The sequence below is a fragment of the Xenia sp. Carnegie-2017 genome, unplaced genomic scaffold (assembly GCF_021976095.1).
Source record: "Xenia sp. Carnegie-2017 unplaced genomic scaffold, XeniaSp_v1 HiC_scaffold_19, whole genome shotgun sequence".
Lineage (NCBI taxonomy): Eukaryota > Metazoa > Cnidaria > Anthozoa > Malacalcyonacea > Xeniidae > Xenia > Xenia sp. Carnegie-2017.
The window spans coordinates 8,117,672-8,132,399 of NW_025813481.1; the positions used below are offsets into that span (position 1 = coordinate 8,117,672).

The 14,728-nt window shown below is 35.8% G+C and overlaps 1 long non-coding RNA gene and 3 other non-coding genes across 4 annotated transcripts; all 4 read right to left on the bottom strand.

The window, feature by feature from the left end:
- Positions 1 to 752: 752 nt before the first annotated feature.
- Positions 753 to 5,748, bottom strand: LOC124438045. Its single transcript, XR_006945953.1, has 2 exons — positions 2,686 to 5,748; positions 753 to 1,180 (listed from the first exon to the last, which is right to left on the bottom strand). It is a non-coding gene; the product is annotated as an uncharacterized LOC124438045 (long non-coding RNA).
- A 799-nt stretch (positions 5,749 to 6,547) lies between these two features.
- On the bottom strand, positions 6,548 to 6,665 carry LOC124439681. The gene has a single exon (XR_006946410.1). It is a non-coding gene; the product is annotated as a small nucleolar RNA SNORD67 (small nucleolar RNA).
- A 2,286-nt stretch (positions 6,666 to 8,951) lies between these two features.
- LOC124439680 lies at positions 8,952 to 9,028 on the bottom strand. The gene has a single exon (XR_006946409.1). It is a non-coding gene; the product is annotated as a small nucleolar RNA SNORD36 (small nucleolar RNA).
- A 4,195-nt stretch (positions 9,029 to 13,223) lies between these two features.
- On the bottom strand, positions 13,224 to 13,294 carry LOC124439682. Its single transcript, XR_006946411.1, has one exon. It is a non-coding gene; the product is annotated as a small nucleolar RNA SNORD36 (small nucleolar RNA).
- Between the last annotated feature and the right edge of the window lie 1,434 nt (positions 13,295 to 14,728).

Here is a 14,728-nt window from a genome sequence, read left to right on the forward strand (position 1 = left end):
CATCAGTGAGCCGTTGTCTTTCCTGCAAAGCTCATGCGTTTCGAATGGTTTTCAAAAGACATTTTCATTTAAAAAGTACTCATGCAAATTCATTTTCGGTGGCTAAACAGAACAACTCTTGCCCTTTGAAAATCAAAGAATGTGATCAAAGTCTGTTGATCGTTGCTCATCATTGAAATAGGGCAGTTTTCAATGAAATACCCGGAGATATCAACAAATATTAACATTTTCCAGAGATATGGATTTACCGAGAAGGTTGGATGGTGAATGAGGAGCGCATAGACAATTTCTTTATGAAACATTCATATATACCAAACAGTTAAGCAAAACCAATTGTGATATGTGTTTAATGGAGCACACTTCCTTAAAATACATCCCAATAATGCCCCATCACAGTAACAGAATTTCACAAAGATAGTGCGACATGGCACGGCGATATCCATACAGTGGCGACCGAAAATCTAATCCAAACAAAAGCACCTCCTTCGAAATCATCCTGTATGTAACTTCTGTCTGAGGATGACTTTGAAATAAAGTCGAAAATTTACAGTTCACCTCTCGTCTTGTTTTGATGCATATTTTGCAATCTCAAGATGTCTTGCTTTTTCGGAATTTGCTTTATACTATCTCTAGTGGTATTAAGTCGGTCTATAGTGTCAACCCATTAAGTATTAATACTTTTAATATTCATACCAATGTTCCGCAAGAGCAAATGTCGATTTCCCGTTAAAAAAGGGCACTTCGGAGATCACTTTAAAAGTTCGAGGGCATTTCTCCCTGGTACAACATTTACCGTACGGGAGATAGCTCTTGTAATTTACGAGGATTCACTTATCTATGGTTTTTTACAGTAAGCTGATAAAGATTGTTTGCTTTGACGATTATAACTTAACATAACAGCACAAAATAGAATGCACATATCATAATTAACAGTATTACTGTTGGTGTGTATCTATTTATTGTTAACATTAAAATAAGTATTATCGTTTCGGTCCAACCGAGTGTTTTCTAAAGCGATAAATAAAATGAAATTAACACTATTAATATCGTGGTCAAGTAATAACACTTATCGAACATCGAAGATATTTCTATTCAAAATTAAATTGTCCACCATCAAAAGATCGGAACTTCCAAACTACCACAAAACTGCCGACATCCTCAGGCTGCACGTCACGAAAATCTACGAAATCAAAAAATTACATTATATTCATTGCATCTTAAGGGATTATCTCCCGAAAACGAGAGAAAATTATGCAGAGCGGCTTGATCTACTGTATGGCTACAAGCAAAAGACGACCTCATTATAATATACAACTGCTCTATGCTTTCAGATAACTCATTTTTTCACCAACGAATGTCGTCTTTTGTGGTAACAAAGTGAGAGGCAGTTAATTTAAACAATGCGAAATGATCAGCCTGCTTTGCGCTAATTGTTTGTATCCCAAACGGCTATTCCGACCCCCCAAATCTGGCTTGGATCGATTTTACTTGGTAAAAACACACATTTTTTAATTTGGTTTTACTTTGACTTTCACGCTTATTTAATTTCTTCCCGAAAGTTAAAGCAACTTCACAAAATGTCTCCTTATACAGAAGCTGCATTATCTGCTTGGCTAATAGCCAAAACAGGCAATATCTTTGCCTTTATCGTCAAGTAATTATCTGTTTTGGAACACTTTCCAACTGCTCGAAATCTTTTTCATGTCAACGGCCTCGATGGCTTTAGAATTACTTTTCAACAATAGCTGAGCGAATTCAATATACGTGACCAGTAAAGAATCAAAGCAATGATTATCTCGCTAAGTTCCAAGCAATTACTAAACACAAACGCCCACTGATCAATTTCTTTGCATATATTTATTCAACCGGCAACCGTTGAAGACTAAACCACAGGAACTTCCCATAAATAGCCAGTATAACAATCGTTACCAGCGGACAATTTGGCTTGACAATCACATTAAAATAAAATCGAAATACTGCTAATAAATTTTTATTCCTCGAATCTTGAGTTTGCAAGATGTTTTTTGGAGTATGTTTTCTATTATATAGCATAAGTAATTTTATGTTTTTTTCTAATACTCGACAATAATCACACAGCTATAGTTTTCTACTGAAATGAAAACATCTGAAAACTTTCATCTATTTACGACTCATTGGGCTGTTTACGCAAACTGATTTCTTAAAAAAGTGCAACTAAAATCAAATGATGAATCGCAAAGACAACCAAAGGGCAAGAAAAAATGTTCCAGGTCAGTTTCATCAATTTGCAGGACGAAGACCGACTATGAACAGGCATGTCATTTGAAAGTAAACAACCTCGTTAAAGACAGACATTCAACATGAAGTCTATGAAAAAAATTACCACAATCTTCGAGAAGGGAACGTTCAATGGGTAATGGTGCAAATACTTGCGTTATGAGTCACAGGAATAGCAAGAAGAATTGTCAGTGAATGAGGAACAAGGAAAATGTCGGCAAATCACTAATTTATGAAGTTCGTCATCAAGAAAGACTGAGTTGAAACAACAGGTCAACATCATGTCTACCAATACAATACACTCACACTACTAAAATACCGAGAAAGCGGACTTTGACCTTGAACGACTCCCTGTGAAAAGATCTTGTTCGCTTGCTAAAGCACATCTTCAGCAAGACGTGAAGATGTTGTCCAAGAATGTATACTTACTTAGGAATTCGACTTTTCTGCCTGGACAAAGTTCTCTTTAAATACTTTTTTATCATCTTAAGTTCCCTGTTTGTCTGTCGAGCCTCTTTTAACTCTCTCTTTACCAGCCTTGTCGTCCGTCTGCTACATTTTCTCTTAAGTATACGCTTACATGCAAGGAATCCTTCCGTCTTGTGGTAATAGTCAAGAAGAAGGCACACCATAAGGCAAAAAAATAGCATATTCTTGGAATTCATTTTCTGAATCAACTCTGTTTATTAAACGATATCTTCTACCAAAAGTCAGCGGTCGTTCAACACTTTGCAGATAGCGTTTGTTTCGTATCCACAGAAGCGACTGGTGACGACTGCTTCAAGTCGCGTTTTTAAAGGCGCAGCTGGTCGCACATGTCCAATTAACCTTTACACAACCCATCGTTCTCATTGGCTGAATTCCAAAATCATTGATAATGGGAGTTGCGTCTCTCGCGTTCGATTGCGTGGGGTGAAGGGCATTTTGCTTTATCGACTATATGTATTTAGTGGCCTTATCAAAAGCCGCAAAGCACTTAAACACACTGAAATCTTCTCATCACAAATCTTGAAACACAAAAACGTGAATACACAATGCAGCTAAACTTCGTATTTGAAGAACATTAGGTGACGTTTGTCGTTTGGCAAACAAACAATTCAACATTCTTGCGAATGTCGTGTACGAAAAGCATTCAGCCGCACAAATGCAAATGTAGACAGTTCATAACACATAGGAAGAAACGCATTTTCTATAAGATTTAGGTTTTGGTTTGGGCGTCAAATGCGACTTATATTCAATGCGGAAGATGAAACAACAATATGGCGTAGTCGTACTGGGGGGCAGCTTATTCGCTATTGTCAAGAACAAGCAAAGCCAACGAAGTCTCGTTGACAACAGAAACAAAGCTGACAATGAAATTTCAATGCTAAGGAAAAGCTTGGTTTGCGTATTGTGTGATTGACAGTGACCTGCCCAATTATGTAATTGATGATTTCGTGCTGTAGAAGATGGAAGTGACTAGATTGAAACCTAATAGCTTTGTTTTCAAAAGTGAAGCTAACACCTGTTTATGTTTCGAAAAAACAGGTCCCCGTCTTTTGGTAACACGATTTTCTCTCGATCGTAATCTATAATAGAAGTGGTGACACGCAAGCAAAACACTCCCTCAAATAAAGTGCATTTTCAACTTCCCCCTCACACCGCAAACGGAAAAATCTTCCAAAATTCATCACCAAAAATACCACACGATTAACTTAAATAGCAACAAACCAGCTGTTCGTGAAATATCGAGAGATATCAGTTTCCATACGGAAAGCTTAAACAATCATAGGTTTAAAAAGCCTACTTGGTTTCAATTATCCTTTGTATGAATGCTCCCAACACATGAGGAGATAATTAAAAAATAATGGACAATTAGGACTAACAGATTTCCGATAATCGTCAACCACCCAGGACACAATCGTCCATGAATGAAGAGATCGGTTGATTTTGAGGAGAAAGATCACTTTGAGGGAAGATTGTCCATTGAGCCATACCAAAAATTTACGCAAAACATATTTCAAATGATACATTTAAGAGGAAAGATTGGAAGACTGCCACTACGAACACTTAAGGGCTCAACAAGATAAATAATCCGTGAATTCTTCATGCCTTTGTTGCTATCACTTTGGATCGTTAAGTTCTAAAGTATAAAAGCTTGTCTTTGTGTCTTATATTTCATGTATTTCGTGCGCAAAGTGAAAGGTAAACAAGCAATAAAATAGTACAAATATATCGTACATAAATTCATTTGGTGATAAGATAAAATCCAAATATTTTCCGCGATGTAGCCATAAATGTAGCATACAAAAGTGTTGTCGTAAATACACTTTGAACAAGGGCCTGCACTCGTACGTTGTGGTCAAAGCTTGTTGATTATAGTAGGCACTTGTTGACACATATATTTTGTTAGCGGAACAAACGATTCATCCCGTAAACATCGAAGTTCCCAGCAACTTTAACCGCTACTGTGATAGTCATCACTTTAGCTAAAACCGCGAAATTGTAACGCATTTCATGGGTTTCGAGAGAAAATCAATCAAATTGCAGATATTTGTGAAGTATAAGGCAATCTATAAAAGACGAAGGGATGCTTGGCATTGCTTTGTATGTTAAATAAAACAGAGATAAATAAAATACATAACGAATGAAATACAATGATTTGGACTTTGTTGACGGCGTACAACTCTTTCCTCCCACGCTTTTTCGTGTAATCATTTTGCTTTTATCGTTATATAATCATGCAAAGTTCTGTATACAACTTAATTGCTTTTTTCCATTGCAACACAGCTTGAAATTTTTTTCACCGAAAGCCACTTCCTCCTTGGCGGACCTTACATACTTTCCCGCAATTCAATCGTCCTTCATTTCGCTAAAACCATTTATTTTTTCGTTTTCTTTGATACTTTATGGGCATGACTATGTGCAAATGCTCGGCAAGCAAGGGTTGGGAGGCCGGGCAATAAAATAATGACCCTTTATGGACAACAAAACGATTTAATGCATCGGCAACATTAGATGATCGATCGTTGTAAGCAAAAATAGAGGAATGAAGAGTATGTTATGTAATTCTCGGGACGCGAGTAAATGCAGGGATGCGGTGGTGTTCGCACAACATGTTTTACATCAAAAATTTTGATTGAACGAAAGATTCGACTACACAAGATATCTTCTATTGGTCATAGTAAATTCTTTGCCACTCACAAAGATGAAATTCATGTTTTGTTTCACTAACATTTAGAAGAAATTTAAGCCGAGACGGCAAAACCACCATTCACACAACCCTAACTTTTTATTCTTTCATTGCTGATTGAAATATGATTTAAGCCGCAGCCAACTCGCAGCCCATAGATTTCTCTCTTCGCTGCGAACATGATGATGTCTGTCATTAACTTTCACGGGAAACTTACGCTAAGATAGCAAAACGATTCTTAAAACAATCTCAACGTTTCAACCTTCAATACTGACTGAGATAACGATTCAGCACACACTAATGGCAAGCAAAAACCATGACCAGCCGACAATTTAAAGAAGAATAATATAAAACAAATTCCGAAGAATCCTCTCATGAATCATTCTGTCTGAGGATGACTTTGAAATAAAGTCGAAAATTTACAGTTTACTTCTCGTCTTGTTTTGATTCATATTTTGCAATCTCAAGATGTCTTGCTTCTTCGGAATTTGTTTTATATTATACTAATGGCAACCGATGGACAACTCGCAACGCTGAAACTGTTGATGTGCTTAACTAACATTTCGAAGAATTTTTAGCATAAACGGCAAAACCATAGTAACTTATAAACCTTTTACTACAGACAAAAATACAACCCACGCCACACCCAATTTACCGCCCACGGACAAGTCCTTACGCTGTGTACGTGATGTCCGCCAACAGTAAAACTGACATTATGGCGTGCGAACCAGTGATGTGAACAGACTGAGTATAGACGGAGGGTCCGTTGAGCGAAGACCTACGGATTGGCGTTATCCTTTGGATGGTGACTTTTTTAAACGTATGAAAAAACGTGGTTGGATTTTCTTTACAAAACTGAAACCTTATAGTTGCCTTAGAACTATTGGTTTGTTTCGATCATTGCTCGTTTCAAATCGTTTCTTTTTTCCGTTTACCACACTTTTCAAACGCTCTTTAAATTGCTATCCAGTAATAGCAATTTGCTATCTGCCCCCCCCTGGATAAAACATTAGTTTTTTTTGTATATCCACTCTTGATGCAATTGGCATTGTGACGCAGACCGGCGTAAAAATAAAATATGCAATTTCCTAATGTACTAGGCATTATGGGAGAAATCAATTTGATCAGATGGCCCCTGAGCACTTGTGAATGTCAACACAAGACCATATTCAGGCATCAAGACAAACACGTGACTGTGCCTATCTTGAAGCAAGCGTGCCACTCATCATTTCAAATACAACCATTTCCAATAAGTAAAATATTCGGCGATGCCGGTTGACTTCCATTATGTTAGAGCAATGAAGACCGCTACTTCCATAATATAATGGTGTTGCTAGTGGTTTTATACACCTTTAAAAAAGGCGTGTCAACCAAGATGCATTGCGCGCTTTTGTTTATGTTCATCGTTACTTTTTGAGCTTGAGCACAATGAATTCAATTTAGTCACTAGGTCGTCTAATTAATCTGAAAAGTTAGCAAAAAACATTGATTTAAAAACTCTATTTTACATTAATTATCGTCGTTTGTTTAAGTTGCACGGACTACAAAAACAAACTCCGCCATTTTCTCGACCCACAAAATGGCCGTCAAGCGCAATGCATCTTGGTAAACACAAATTCTTTAATTGTTGTGTGATTATACATATGGTATTTACCGGTTGAGAGATCCGTACTGAAAAAATATTTTCCTCGGCTTCAGTAGTGTCCCTTGACCCTAAACGGTAAATAAAGCTTTTATTTTTATAACGAAGCATATCACGTTGTAAAACGATCGACGTGGCTTGTTGGGACTGAAATTAGATAGTTTTCTACAAAGTTTACTTCGTCTGAATTGTGGAACTCACTCTCAAAATGTTATGTAGCTACAATGTGAATACATTTTTTGCGTTCTCCTTGAAGAATATACATGGCTTGTAAATCAATTTTAAAATTTTCACTTTGTAAACAAATCTATTGCAAAAATATAACACTTTTGGACTATGGACAAGATATCGTAAAAAACCGCCCGCTGCTGCAGCCAATCAGATTGCAGGAAATCAAAAAATATCGCTAGGCATGCATAAATAAAGAAATAAAATCTTGTTATTTTTGATTGTTATTATAATTATCAATTAAAAATACTTAAAAACGGTAGCTCTTCAAGACTTCCAGTCTCGTAGGCACCTGACTTTTAAGAGGTCGTTGGACCCAAAACCGTTTAAGAAAAATTATAACAAGCTATTAAGCTACATGTTACAGGTGAAAAATATTGGCTATAGGAACAAAAATTATGACACACGTGCATTAGTTCGTCATAGCATATGAAATCGTACCCTACATCTTTATATTCACCAGGTTGTTGATAATATGTCAAGTGAAGTCAAAACTACGTTTAAATTTAATAATGCTTATGTGTTTTTCATTCGTTATAACTGAGAGGCCATTCTAAGGTGATGCAGCAAGTAAAAATCTTCATCATTTGAGTTGCTTTGGGTTTTCCAAGTTCATAGTTATTGCCGCCTCTTAAATATTATCTGTCATTATTCTAAATTTTAAACATGTTGGAAGTTGATGATTTTTTTAATTTTGTATTCCACGTATTGCGCAATCTTTGCCACATTTAATTTTATTTTAATTTACTTTAGTAATTCGCATTCCCAGAAACGGGATTTTTCAATCACAATTTACAAGGGTATGGTAAAGAATTACTTAATCTACGGTGCTAAAACTAGTTAAAATGTATATTTCCTTCTAAAAGTCCAATTCTCAATTTATATCTAAACATGTTAAAATTTCCAATCGCTTTTCAGTTCTCATCTAGTTTAGTGCGTTCCATGTTCTCTGAGGCCAGTTACAGTTGCGATATTTTTTCATTTCAAGATCATTTAGATTCCCGAGGGGCGTGATCGTGAATTGGATTTCTTTTTATGAACCTTTGACTTAAATATGACGGTGACAATTGATCAATGATTTAGAACCCAAAAGATGTCTAACTACCGTGTCAAGCTGAGGCAAGGACGCCATCTTGAAAGGTGGCAAAAAGCAAAACTCAAAATGAAAAGTAAGTTAAAAAAAGTTTAAAAAACCAATCCTATCAAACATTTTAAAAGTTAAACATAGATTATCCACTTTGCGACTCTATATCAACTCAGCAAAAGCAGATATTAATCATAAATATCGTCAGTTTTGCCACCTTCCAAGATGGCGGCTTGCCTCACTCATTACTAAAGAATATCGGCGGAGTCAGATATCTAGTAGATTGGGTTCTAGGTCATTGCAGTTGATTTACTTTGTTGAGCTAAGATCGGTTTACACAGGCTCATGCAAACACGGCTATAGACAAATCAGCGCATGCGCTGTTATTTTATGCGTTACACTTCATACCAATAAACGATGTAAAAATAGTCGCAACCATCAAATATTGTCTCGGAGGCAAGTTGCTTTTTTCATACGTTTGTCTTGGCCAAAAAATGCCTTTTCATGCCGCGATAAAAATTTTTGAATTGCGAAGGTTACATGTGTGAAAAAAATACGTCGTTACAATTGCTGCTCAGTTTTAAAAAGCTCGGTTTGAATCAACATTTGATAGATTCAGTAGATTTTAATAAGTTCATCATTGCAGCATAAGGAAACCCCATTGGACAAGTCAGATCTTTTCCAAAAGGAACGGACCAATCATACAACTGGGTCTACCATATGTGATATAATAAAAGACAACTTGGCGGTGATTGGTCTGTAGCTTAGTTTGCATTGGCCTGTGCAAACTGAGCTCAATTAATGAAATCAATTAAAGAGGATTTGGATAGCAAGTTTCAATACATGTTAGACGAAAAATCAAAACATTTGCTTTAAATTTATCTGTTTTGCCTTATTGCTATTTTATAAAAGAAATAAAAGATGTTTTTCGTGTTTGCACTGGTTTATGCAAACCTGGGAGACGTTTGTAAAAACTTTCGTTCTCCGATTATTTTCATTTACTACTTTGCAAAAATGTAATTCAGCCGTCTGGCTGTCAAATGATTTTAAATACACAGACTATCCACCTATCTCGTTCTCAGCTCTGCCCTGATCTGCTCTCGAGTTCTCCCAAAGGTTTCCTCGGTTTGCAAGACTGTGCAAACACAACAAACATCTTTTATTTCTTAAATTATTAAAAACAAGTTACGTAATTGTACTAAACAATTACTAAGCTGCCTTACTTAGAGATTTTATGTTAAATAAATTATCAAACCAATTACAAAATGTGAACTAAATTCTATCATTTCTCGGCAACAATAAAGATTATAGAGTCAGAAGATTATTACGCGACTACTTGTATTAAGAGAACGTTAATGTAGCATTGTAGCTTTGCAAAGAACGTCAATTCTATTATTATGTACACTACTGGCAAAATTTCAATATTTTCTAACAAAATCCTACTACAATGCGAGTGTATTTCATTTATATGTTGAAGTCAACGGCAAGGAAAAATAACAAAATGTAACAGCAGTCAACCGGAATTTTATGTGGTGGCATAAATGAATGTTATATAAAAGTTTTCAAAGCTGACATGAGAAAATAAGAAATATCAAGTACTTTGTGCTAGACTAAAAAATAGTTCTTTCTGTCACTCACATATGCAAACTTGCTAAGGGCATATACAAGCACTAATTTCAGAGCTCGCTCCGTTACAAATTAATTAAGAATTAATCTGAGAATGTGTAGTCAACTCCACTAAATCTCCAAGTTTATGGACATGACAACGACCAAATGTATGTACTAGTACCGATTATAGAGTAATTAGCTCGCTCAGACACAAATTTTCAGATAAATCATCTGCGCATGCGCAATCTGCTCAAGCATGCGCAGTCGACTTGACCAGCTTCCCAAGTTCATGGTCATGGCAACGACAAAATGCGACTACTGGCACCGATTTTAAAGTAAATACCATGCTTAATAACAATTTAATAGAGAAATCATCTGCGCATGCGCTTGAGCATGCGCAATCCACTTGACTAATTGCTCATAGTCATGGCAACGACTAACTATATGTACTTGCATTTCATTTGTGGCAATTAGCTCACTTAGTCGCAAATTATCAAAGAAATCATCTGAGCATGCGCAGTAGTGACTTTAATAATACCACAACTTTCGTAAGGCCTTTGAATTTATGTATATAAATATAAAGCTAAATATATGGATAGTAGATGTCAACTAGCAGTGGAAGCCGGGTGCGATATGTATGCAGTGGCTTAGGGGCCCAGACGTTTCGGGTCGCGACCGCACTCTCCCTGCGTACCCCGAGCAAAGCCTATAGCAGGTGATCTCGGGGTCTGATGGGCAGAAGCTTGCTATTGCATCTCCCAAGTAGGATAGCGTGGAGGGGCCGAAATCTCCTACCGAAACGTTAACATGCGGCGTTCTAGTGCCTTACGCTTAAGAAGGTATCGGGAAGCATGGACCGAAAACGGGGTTTTTTGCTTTCGAATTTTATCTTTTTAAAATAAAATAAACCAGGCAATGCTTCAATTAAATTCTTCTGAAACTGTCCCTTTTTATGACACTTATAATTTAAGACGACCTTAATGATGTTTATACAATTTTTATTGGTCTATATCTTTCTGATTTAACTCTCTCATTTACTGTTTTTCATGTATCACGAGCAAACCATCCATGGGCTTCAAGGCAAATAAGGATCCTCTGGTTCCCTCAATTAACACGAGACGCTCTAGTGCTTAACTATCTCGGGGTATCGGGAGGCATGCACCAAAAACGGGATTTTTTCTTTTCAAAATTTGTCTTTTTTCTTTACAAGAATTCTTCTCATAAAAGAAACTAGAACATCCAAGGATACTGCAAAGGTTCAAACAACTTCTGACTTTTTGACATGCAATTTAAGCCAACTCTAAAAGCACGTTTATACGTTTTTTACTTGTTACCTTTTACAATGTAACCTTCTCGTAACTCTCTCGTGATGAACGACAGCTTATACAATACGACTTTCTCGTTATGAAAGAAAGCATCCATGGGCTTCATGGAAAAAGGAGATTATCTACTTTTTTATAATAGTTTCCACAGAGATAACATTTAATAAGCCAAGAAATTTGTATCGTATAAATTGAATCCTTATGTCATAAAATTTTGATTCATTATGGTTAGTAAATTTCTTTTTAGCTTACAATATTTTCATAATTCAATCTAGAAAGTAACTTCTCTTCTTGAGTAAGTTTGCCATTAAGCAGCACACTTTTCGGATTCAAAGGAATTGTTTTGATCGCAAAGAGACAGCAGTCTAATTTATTACGTAGCTAAGCATTTATAAAGCATTTCCAAATCACGTACAAAATTCCCTTCACATGACCAAATTACTGTTTATTTGAAAGATAAATGTAATAATAAGTTACCTTAATTGATACCTGAAGCAAACACTCCTTTTTTCAAGCACCTGCAACACCTCAAATTCATTTCAAACTCTCGAATTTCTCGCAGCGTAGCCGAAAGAAATGGGCATCAAATCAGGATACTCATCTCCATCATCACGGCCATTTCGATTTCCACCGTGATCTTTTTCAGCGTCAAGATTATGTAAGGTGATGTTATTGCTTAAACCGTGCTACATGAGATTTGGAGAGATAATAGGATGTCCAAGAAGCTGCTGTGCTAAGCATTGGTTACTGTTCTCCGGACATAGACATCTAAACAAAGTATATGACATTAAAAGACTGTAGCTGTAAATTCTTTGTCACTTTAATGCTTGTTTTTCTTCACGATCTTCATTTTTTCAAGTGGAAGCTTTGAGTGGAAGTTTTTTTATCATTATATTGAGAAACACACATATTCCGAGAAGGGTAACTTTCTCTATGACATTGGGATTCAATGAAAGGAAGTGAAGTCCAAAACAAACTTTTCATGCGTAAATACTTTATTTTTTCGTTCAGCACTAGCCAAACATCCACCTTTTTGCATGCGTAAATATTTTATTTTTTCGTTCAGCACTAGCCAAACATCCACCTTTTTGCATGCGTAAATATTTTATTTTTTCGTTCAGCACTAGCCAAACATCCACCTTTTTGCATGCGTAAATATTTTATTTTTTCGTTCAGCACTGGCCAAACACCCACCTTTTTGCATGTGTAAACATTTCAAAGCTAATAATATGTCAGGAGAACAAAATAGTTTAGTTTCTTCTTTCTATTGAAAACCGCCATGAACACAAGACAGAGGGCAAGTTTGCACTTTTGCAGCGCGCAGTCTGCGCCAGAAAGCCATAAGCGCAGTATATGGTAATTTTCCCACGCTTAACTGCCCGGTTTATGTTGTCTTGTTAAATGCTACATTGATGTAGATAAAGAAAAATTTGTATGGCTTCAACAAAAACACCCAAAGCAAGCCAAATGATTAAATTTTACTTTAAACATTAAGTCAACACTGCTTTTGAATAAGAATATACATACTTGATTTACCACCAACACAAAATGTCATTGGTCAGCAAACTGTAACACAATCACCCTCAAATTAACTGCTTAAGAATGTAAATAAGCACGAAACTTAATGTTTAAAGTAAATATAGCAAACCTAGTCACGTTTACTGTATTAAAAATTAAAGCATTGTTTGTACAACATGTTAAATGCACTTACAGAATCCGCATTTCAAATCTCTAAGTCAATGACAAATGTGACCATCACTCAGTATATCTAAAAGTACGTACATAAAACTGTATAAGTAAGGCATTGTAAATCTTTGTCACGCTGTAACATAAGAAAAAAGATAAATTAGGAATTTCCACATTTTGGAATAATTTTTTTGACTAATAAACAACACCATGTAGTAAGGTAGGCTTGCTCAGAGGTTAGCGCTTTTCTTCATCTAAAAGTTCAGGTGAAGTAATTCGTTTCAACATCATTGCAAGACCTACACATTCTATCCTCGAATTAAAATACTTACAAGACAAAAATTTGTGATGGCACAATCCATCTCAGGATCGTCAATTCCATACAAACGATGATAAGCAAAAGTTTAATGCAATGAAAGAAATCCATGGAACAAAAGGATTGTCATAAACCCGCACACCCACAAACTTTGCAAACAAATCTTTTCTCAATTGTAAATGGTAGGTGGATGTGGCACATAAGGCTGCATTTTCTTGGGATGCGAAAATCATCCCAATTCTCACAGTTGTCTACAAATGAACAGATGTACTCTGTTAAAGATGATTATGAAACATTTCATAGTTGCAACAAAAAAGAACTCGCACTTACTGATTGTAGAGATACTTCCAGTAGATGGTCAAGATGACAAAAATGCCATTTCAATGTCAAGTCGGCGCACTTTGCTTGTTTGGATTTTTGGCAGATTTTTCATGGTCAATACACCTACACAAAATTATGGTCATTAGGCAGGTAAATGGCTGAGATTTATTAGCCATGCGCATGTGAGTGACCTTCACTGTTATTGCATAACTATAAATTGAAAATTACCATTGAATGGCATCATTATATAAGCAAATCATTCATCTTTTTCGAAATCGATAAGCCTTCAAAATAAAGAGAAGATGGTACTTTGTTTTCTTAAAATTTGGACATGCTTTTCATTCATCGATTGTTCATTTTCTATTCCAATAAAAAACATAATCCCTTAGAATTTGGTTGGAATTAGACTTCAGACCATGTCATGTCATGTCATCAACTACTTATAAATTAACATCTTTCTGCTCAGATAGTAGGACTCATCAACATCTTCAGTAGAACGAAAGTTAAAAAAATTTTATCATCATTGCAGATAGAAGAAGGAAGTCAAGGTTAGGAAATTCTAGTGCATCAATCGTTTAAGAAATATTATTAAACTTGTAATCCCTTTTACCTTTCAAACATGTAAACCACATGTACAGCCTTCTGCGCTCTAAAATCATAATGGAAAATTGCACTAATTTAGAATGAGCAACATATCCCTTTACTTTGCACAGTAAATTTAAAAAATTCCTGATGCCATTCTGTCAGAGACTTAAATAATCTTTTTCATTCTGTCAAACAATGACAGTCATTTTAAAAGTGCAGAATTTTCTCATCACTCAGAATGCCACCACACTTTCATTTAGTTATTATTTTCCAATAAGTGAGAGCTTTTTTGAACTAGAGAACAATTTCTAATGGAATATTTCCTGAGTGTGATACAAACTCACATTTTTAAATGGACCATTGATGGGAGCTGAGATGAGCTGCCATTATACAATCCAACCATATGAGCTATCTTAGCAAAGGTTCAATAACTTAGTCTGTTTTAAAATTTTTCTTTGTGACAGCACTTTTATTAAACCTACAAAAAAAGGAAATTGAAATAGTGATT